The sequence below is a fragment of the Medicago truncatula genome, chromosome 2 (assembly GCF_003473485.1).
Source record: "Medicago truncatula cultivar Jemalong A17 chromosome 2, MtrunA17r5.0-ANR, whole genome shotgun sequence".
NCBI classification, from domain to species: domain Eukaryota; kingdom Viridiplantae; phylum Streptophyta; class Magnoliopsida; order Fabales; family Fabaceae; genus Medicago; species Medicago truncatula.
This window is the reverse complement of record NC_053043.1, coordinates 29,515,726-29,523,255: the sequence shown is the minus strand read 5'-3', so window position 1 is coordinate 29,523,255 and position 7,530 is coordinate 29,515,726.

Sequence of the window (7,530 nt, the reverse complement as noted above, 5' to 3'; positions counted from 1 at the left end):
CGGATCTCCTGAACACACATGTACTAATAGATATCCGGCCTAAGCCCACTCTCAAACTTCAAACACTTCGAGATCATACCATCCTCAACATTGATGTAGGGACAAAACCTCGAAAGTTCCTCGAACTTCGCCGCATACTCGGCTACAGACATGATCCCTTGTTTCAGATTCAGAAACTCAATCTCCTTCTTGGTCCTCAAGTCTTACGGGAAATACTTCCTCAAGAATTCAACCTTGAACTTAGCCCACGTCACCACATAACCTCCCAACTCAAGCCTTCCTTTGGCATTAGTCCATCAGTGCTCTGCTTCCTCAGCTAGCATATGAGTCGCTAGTCTGACCTTCTGGTCATCTCCCGTAACCATAGCTCGGAAAATCCGCTCCATACCCTGCACCCAAGTATGTGCTCCCTCTGGATCGAACCTCCCTTTGAAAGTCGGTGGATTGTTCCTCAAGAACCTATCGAGCCTCCTCTCTTTGGCCTCACCTTTATTCCTACGGTTAGCCACCGCATTCTCATTCGACTGGGCCAAAACTTATGCCATAGTCGCTAAAGCTTGCGCAATTGCCGCATCGTCTCTACCACCTGCCATCTCAGCACTACACAACCAACTCACTGATAAGAAAACAACACAACAAAGCAAATGTCGAAGGTACTATGCTACCATTCGCACACAACTGGGAAAAACAACAAGTATTAGTCTAGACACGACTGACCATGGCTCTGATACCAACTTGTAACACTCCTATTTCTATTAAAGCAATTAAACATGCGAATAATACATTTATTTAAGAAATAGAGGCTACGCCGCATTCAATATTCAAAAACCAATAAACATGTATATAAACCTCAACAGTTGCAACGGAATATAAACCAGAGTAATCCAAATATATACATGTTATGAATCAATAAATTACATCACATATATGCATCTCAAAAATCCCAAACAAACGGGTAAACTCCAACATAACAGAATCCAAAAATAAACTAATCTAGACCGACACAACAAGCCTAGATCAGAGCCGACTCAACACCGATATCGGAGAAAACTCCCGATATCACCAAGCACAAACTCACCAAGAACTACTCCTGCACAACGTCTACCAATCCACACAGACAAGTAGGCGGTTAAAACCACTAGGGTAAGTATTACATCAACATAATCCAAATAACAGTTATCATGAATATTTCAATTAACATCATGCATTTGATCAATAATAATCACACATTAATACTTACATTACACCCCAATATCTCACATCAATAATCATCAATCACATGAACAGTTATCAATTCACAAATATTCATTCACAATCACCTATCACATTTGTTATGAACAATCATTAATCACATTTCGTAAATAATCACCAATCACATATATCAATAAGACTCATGCCATGATATGCACCTAATGACACATATATGCATGTGGTACCAAATCTCCAAAGGGTCGTCACCCAAATCCAGATCTCAAAAGATCTTTGCCAAGCAGAAGCCCTATAACGAAATCAAACATCGTATCTAGATCTCAAAAGATCTCTGCCAGGCCGAAGCCCTATAACTTGATCTCAAAAGATCTTTGCCAGGCCGAAGCCCTAAAACTAGACCTCAAAAGATCTCTGCTAGGCCGAAGCCCAATAATGAATAAATATCATTTGAACACGACTATGATGCATGGACATGTATAAGGACTCGATAATGCGACAACAATCCACAATTTCAACCTCAATATATAGGACGACACCCAATTATATTGATTATCTCCACACATTGCATTATCAAGAAAACATGCCCACACACAATTAAATCATAGTATTCTTCAACACACATCAACATGATTATCAATAATCAACAATGTTATTCAACATCAACTATCACATATGGTTTCACCACTTCAAACACATCTCATGATAAACATCATATGCAATATAATCATTCATTCATACAACTTCACTTAGTTATATAAACATAACCACCATAATTCTTAAAACAATTGGTTCGAGAAACATATCCGACTAAAACTATACCAAGTGGCCACCGGCCAACATTGACGAACTCCAAGACAAAACGACATAGACAAGTTGAAAACCTTCAAACAATCTTAATCGACAATATATTCATGAAGTTAAGTTGTCTTCGAATCATTAACATTAACCCAAGCACAACTTAAGTTCATATGAAAATCCCGTTTTCACAACCTTTCACTTTCCCACCCGAAATATCACTTTTTACTTGATTAAGAGGTTTGACCACTCTTGCAAGTATTACCTAAGTCTATATGAGCTATAGGTTCAACTTGCAAGCTTTATTAGTTTACAAAATTCGTTTTCGACAAAGTTTGGAATTCTCAAAATTTCACAAGTTAAGACTGAATTCAAGAATTTCAAGTATAGTTAAGCAATCATTGTTCCAGTAGGTTTTAGGGGATTAACAGTAGTTAAACATGCTTAAAGAATCATTTAAGAAAACTCGGATTGGCCCCCAAAGACCCGGAACAAAAGATCAAAGTGACTGAAACTGGAGCTGTTCGCTTAAGTGACCACCTGGTTTGCTTAAGCAAACAAGTTACAGTAGCAACTCACTTTGTTCGCTTTCTGGTCGCTGACTGGTCGCTCACCAGTTCGCTTAAGCGACCACATGTTCGCTTAAGCGAACGAGTTCCAGTAGCTACCAGAAAACTTCACTCACTAGCTCGCTCACAGTTCGCTTAGGCGAACTGAACCCAGAAAAAGTATGAATGTTCACTTAACAGGTCGCTTAAGCGAACCTTCACAGGTTTGTAGAAAAATTTACGGGTTTGGACCCCTTTTCACCCCAAATTCCCAATTTTGATCCCTCATCTCCCAAATGTGTTTCTAGAACATGTTTATAGGTCAATATGACTAAAAAGACTCACAAAGACTCAATCAAACTTGAAAACACTTGACAATTGGACCAATTCACAAATTTAACCAAAGCACCAACAACAATTCAAATTCTCATCCTCAATTCATGAATATGCATACCCAAGCAATGATTCATCAACCACAACATCAATTAACAGCCATAACATCAATTGAACAAGAATCATAACTCAATCTAACAACAACTTAGCAAAATTCACCAATTGAGCACAATTTTCACAACTTATCATTTGTTCCTATTTGAACATATAATTTCACCAACAATCATACAATTATCATCAATTCATGCATACAAACATATCATCACAGTTGCAGCACGAATTTAGCAACAATTATCTATTATGCAAAATTCATACAATCATTTGAAAATTTACAAAATGATGATGGTTATGATGAAGACTAACCCCCTTACCTTAGATAAAGATTAATCCCAACTTAGGCTTCAATTTAGCTCCTAAGCTCACTCCAATTCTTGATTCTTCAAGTTCTCCTTCTCAACCCTTTTTCTTCTCTTCACCACTTTCTCTCTCTACCTCTCTCTAGAAAATATCTTATGAAATGAATGAAATGATATTTTCCTAAGACAACTCATTTGGCATATCCCTTAATGGGCTTAACCTAATTTCTAGTGGACTTAACCCATTTCTATTCAAACCAAAAATATTTCTACACTCCAGACGGTATTTTAACTAATAACGGTAAAATGTCACTAACGGTCACTAAACGGTAAAATCTCAATTTACTCTAGTAACTTAATGAAATAACTATTCTCACTAATCACTAAAAGTAATTCCCACCAAAATTATAATTTTACCCATTCTCACAAAATGACCAAAATACCCCTAAGCCCAAAATGACTAAAATACCCTTCTAACACGGAAACCCATGAAAATGCACCCAATGAAGAATAATCACACACAAGCACATATAAACACATAATAAAAGTAATTAAAATAAATCTAGCTAAAAAATCGGGTTGTTACATACTCCACCGAGCACCGCGCACAAGGAATCTAGCTCACATAATGTTGCGCCAGACATAGCTAGGGTTATGCCCTATTACAGCCGTGAGGTAGGAGCCAGAAGGGAAATATCGAGCTTTGAAAATTCGAGAAACCAAACAATCTGGTTTTGTGATAAAGTTCCAACCCTGTTTTCCTAGCATAGCTAAATTAAAAGCAGATAAGTCTTTAAAACCCATACCTCCATGAATTTTTGGGGCGGATAATTTCTCCCAATTCATCCAGCGAATACCGCGCTGTGTTGTTCTACCATGACCCCACCAAAATGAGTTCATCATCTTCTCAATTGAGTCGATTAAGGTGGTTGGTAACTGAAAAATGCTCATCACATATGATGGGATAGCCCGAAAAACAGTATTTATCATAACCTCACGACCTGCTTTAGAGAGACACTTACCACTCCAAGAATTAATTTTTTTGCCACACCTGATCCTTTATATAAGCAAACGTTGCATTACGATCTCGACTTATCATAGAAGGTAAACCCAGATATTTACCTATGCCCAAAACAACCTGAACTACAAGAATAGTAGTAATAGTATATTTGAGAGTGTCAACACATTACGACTACAATAAATCTCTGATTTTTTAAGGCTAATAGCTTGACCTGACGCTAACTCATAAGTAGAGAGAATATTTTTCATAACGTTCACCTGCATCTGATCAGCTTTGAAAAAAGAAAACAGTCGTCCGCAAACAAAAGATGGGAGACAGGTGGTGCGCGTCGACAAACTTTTGTACCCGTGAGCTCACCTCGTATCTCAGCATCTCTAATGAGAGAAGATAAGCCTTCACAAGAAATAATAAACAAATACGAAGAAAGAGGATCCCCTTGACGCAGACCACGCCCCGGAATAATGGGACCAACCTGTTCACCGTTAACAAGCACAGAATAATCGACAGACTCGATACACATACTCATCCAATGAATCCAACGATTATTAAATCCCATTTTATTCATAACAACCCTTAAATAGTCCCAATCCATATGATCATAGGCTTTTCTAATGTCAAGTTTCAGAGCAAGATGTGTCTTCGCCTCGCGTCCTGGTTTTCATAAAATGCAAAACTTCGATTGCGACCATAGCATTATCTAGGATAGATCTCCCCGGAACAAAAGCGGATTGGTTATCAGAGATGCATTGAGACAAAACTTTCTTCAACCTGTTTGTGACTGCCTTGGAAATAATTTTATACAAGACATTACAAAGTGCTGTAGGGCACCAATCCTTCATACTAACTTGCGTAGAACCTTTTGGAATAAGAGCAATGTTAGTAATATTCAAATCAGGAGGGAATTGTCCCGTATCTAACCAAGCACAACATTCCTTAAAAACATCTGAAAAATATATTATAAATTAAAAATTCAACCCTTTTTTCGGTTAAAGAATTTATTTATTCGGACAATGCTAACAAGTTCCTATAACCTAAAATTCTTCTTATTTTATTGTTTTAAAGGGGCATATATGTTATTTATTATAGGCTAAAATATAGTTTTGATTCCTGTAAATATGCCTCGTTTTGGTTTTAGTTCTTGTGATATTTTTTGTTGTTTTTAGTTCCTGCAAATATGACTCATTTTGGTTTTGGTCCCTGGCCCCACTTTTGTGATGATTTGCACACGTGGCATATGATGATTGAACCCATTTATTAGAAAAATAGTCCCTGCAAAATCTTTTGATTTTTAAAAAGGTCGTTGCAAAATATTTTACTATTGAAAATAGTATTTAAAAAACAAAATATTTTGCAAGGACCAACAACAACAAAAAAGATTACAGAGATTAAAACCAAAATGAGGCATATTTGCAGCGACAAAAACTATATTTTAGCCTTTTTTATACGCCCATTGGTGTGTTGTTGTTGATTTCCCCATCGTGAAAAGGGCAGCTGAAATGAATTTTAATACACCATCGGTCCTTAATATAGGAGTATTTTGTAAAAATTACAGATGTCAGATGAATAAATATAATTGTCTAAAAGATGTAACTATTACTAAATTGTCGTTTATATATAAACTCATTCAAGGATAATTTTTCATATTATCCTCTCTCCGTCCTAAAATAAATGATATTGTTGACTGTTACACACAAGCCAATGCTTTTTTTTTTTTTTTTATGGTGACCAGGGTTTGAACCCCGAACCTTACATATATTATGCATTGTCTTCAACAACTGAGCTAAACTCAAGATGGTAGTCAACGTACATCTTTAACATTTGATATCTTTAATTGTGTATTAGCAAAAAATATTTATTGAGACAAATCCAACACCATTTTATCATTTATAAAAAAAATTATTATTGTTAAACAATGTCACTTATTTTGACCGGGAATTAGTCATTTTAGTCCCTGAATGGGAAAAGAGTAGTCATTTTAGTCTCTGAATGCAGAGAAATTGCAAAACAGTCTCTGAATGTAGACTCTGTTGGTCAATTTCAGGGATTAAATTGATTAACATAGTTTACATTTAGGGACTAAATTGACTAACAGAGTCTGTATTCAGGAACTAAATTGACTAACAAAGTCTGTATTTAGAAACTATTTTGCAATTTATCTACATTCAGGGATTAAAGGAACGATTCTTTTTCTATTCAGGAACTAAATGACTAATCTCCTTTATTTTGACATAGAGAAAATGAATTAATAAAGGATGATATAGTTAGAAAAACTGTAACAAATGTGTCGTGGATAATTCAATGATCATCATTGCTCCTTCAAACAAGGTAGAATGAGACTTCTCCGGTGTATTTTTACTTCAGACCGCCAACGGTGCTGTCTGTCAAATGAATTAAATTCCAATTGTACGCAATTCAATTCCTCTACCGTCTCGCTGGGTACGGTCCCCAAACACCATAAATAGGGATGGCAATTGCAATGGGTACCATATGAATTAGAAACACACACAAGATCTTGCCATATTTTATCATGAGTGTGTCCCTCAAATTTTCTATCATAATCAATTGGGATGCAATGGCATCCTTTGGACAAAGTATTATAATGACCTTCCTCAGATCTATGTATATAAAAAAAATGTTTGACATCTTTGTGGACTACAAGTTTGTTACTTACTTTCACACTCTTTAAGCATTCTAAATTAGGAAATTATTCTTTACAGGAGTCAAATAGTTCAATTTCCAACACATTAAATACACATATTTTTATAAAAAAAAAAAATTATTATTTAAGACCCTTAACAAGTGTCCCGGGAACACTCTAACATTTTCCAATAAAAAATCACAAGGGGGTGTAAACCAGCCTTTTAAGCCAAAGTATGTTAATGAAGGATTGGGATTTGGTCCAATAAAATAGTTTTTAAAATATAAATAAAATTTTATTTTTTATTTATTGTGTTGAATATGAAAGGTTGTTGATGGGTTGGGTATATGTGAACAAGGGGTGTTTATCAATCATTCGTGTAATATCAATTTTCCTTATTTAATGATGAGTAGTGATATTTGAACAACTCACTTTAGACAACTTATATGACAAGTTCTTTTCTCTCTCTTTTCATTGGTCAAAAACAATAGAGAGAGAAAAAGGAAGAGACAGAATAAGAGTATAATGAGAATATAAATGAGAAAGTTGTCAAAAAGTTGTCACAAAGTG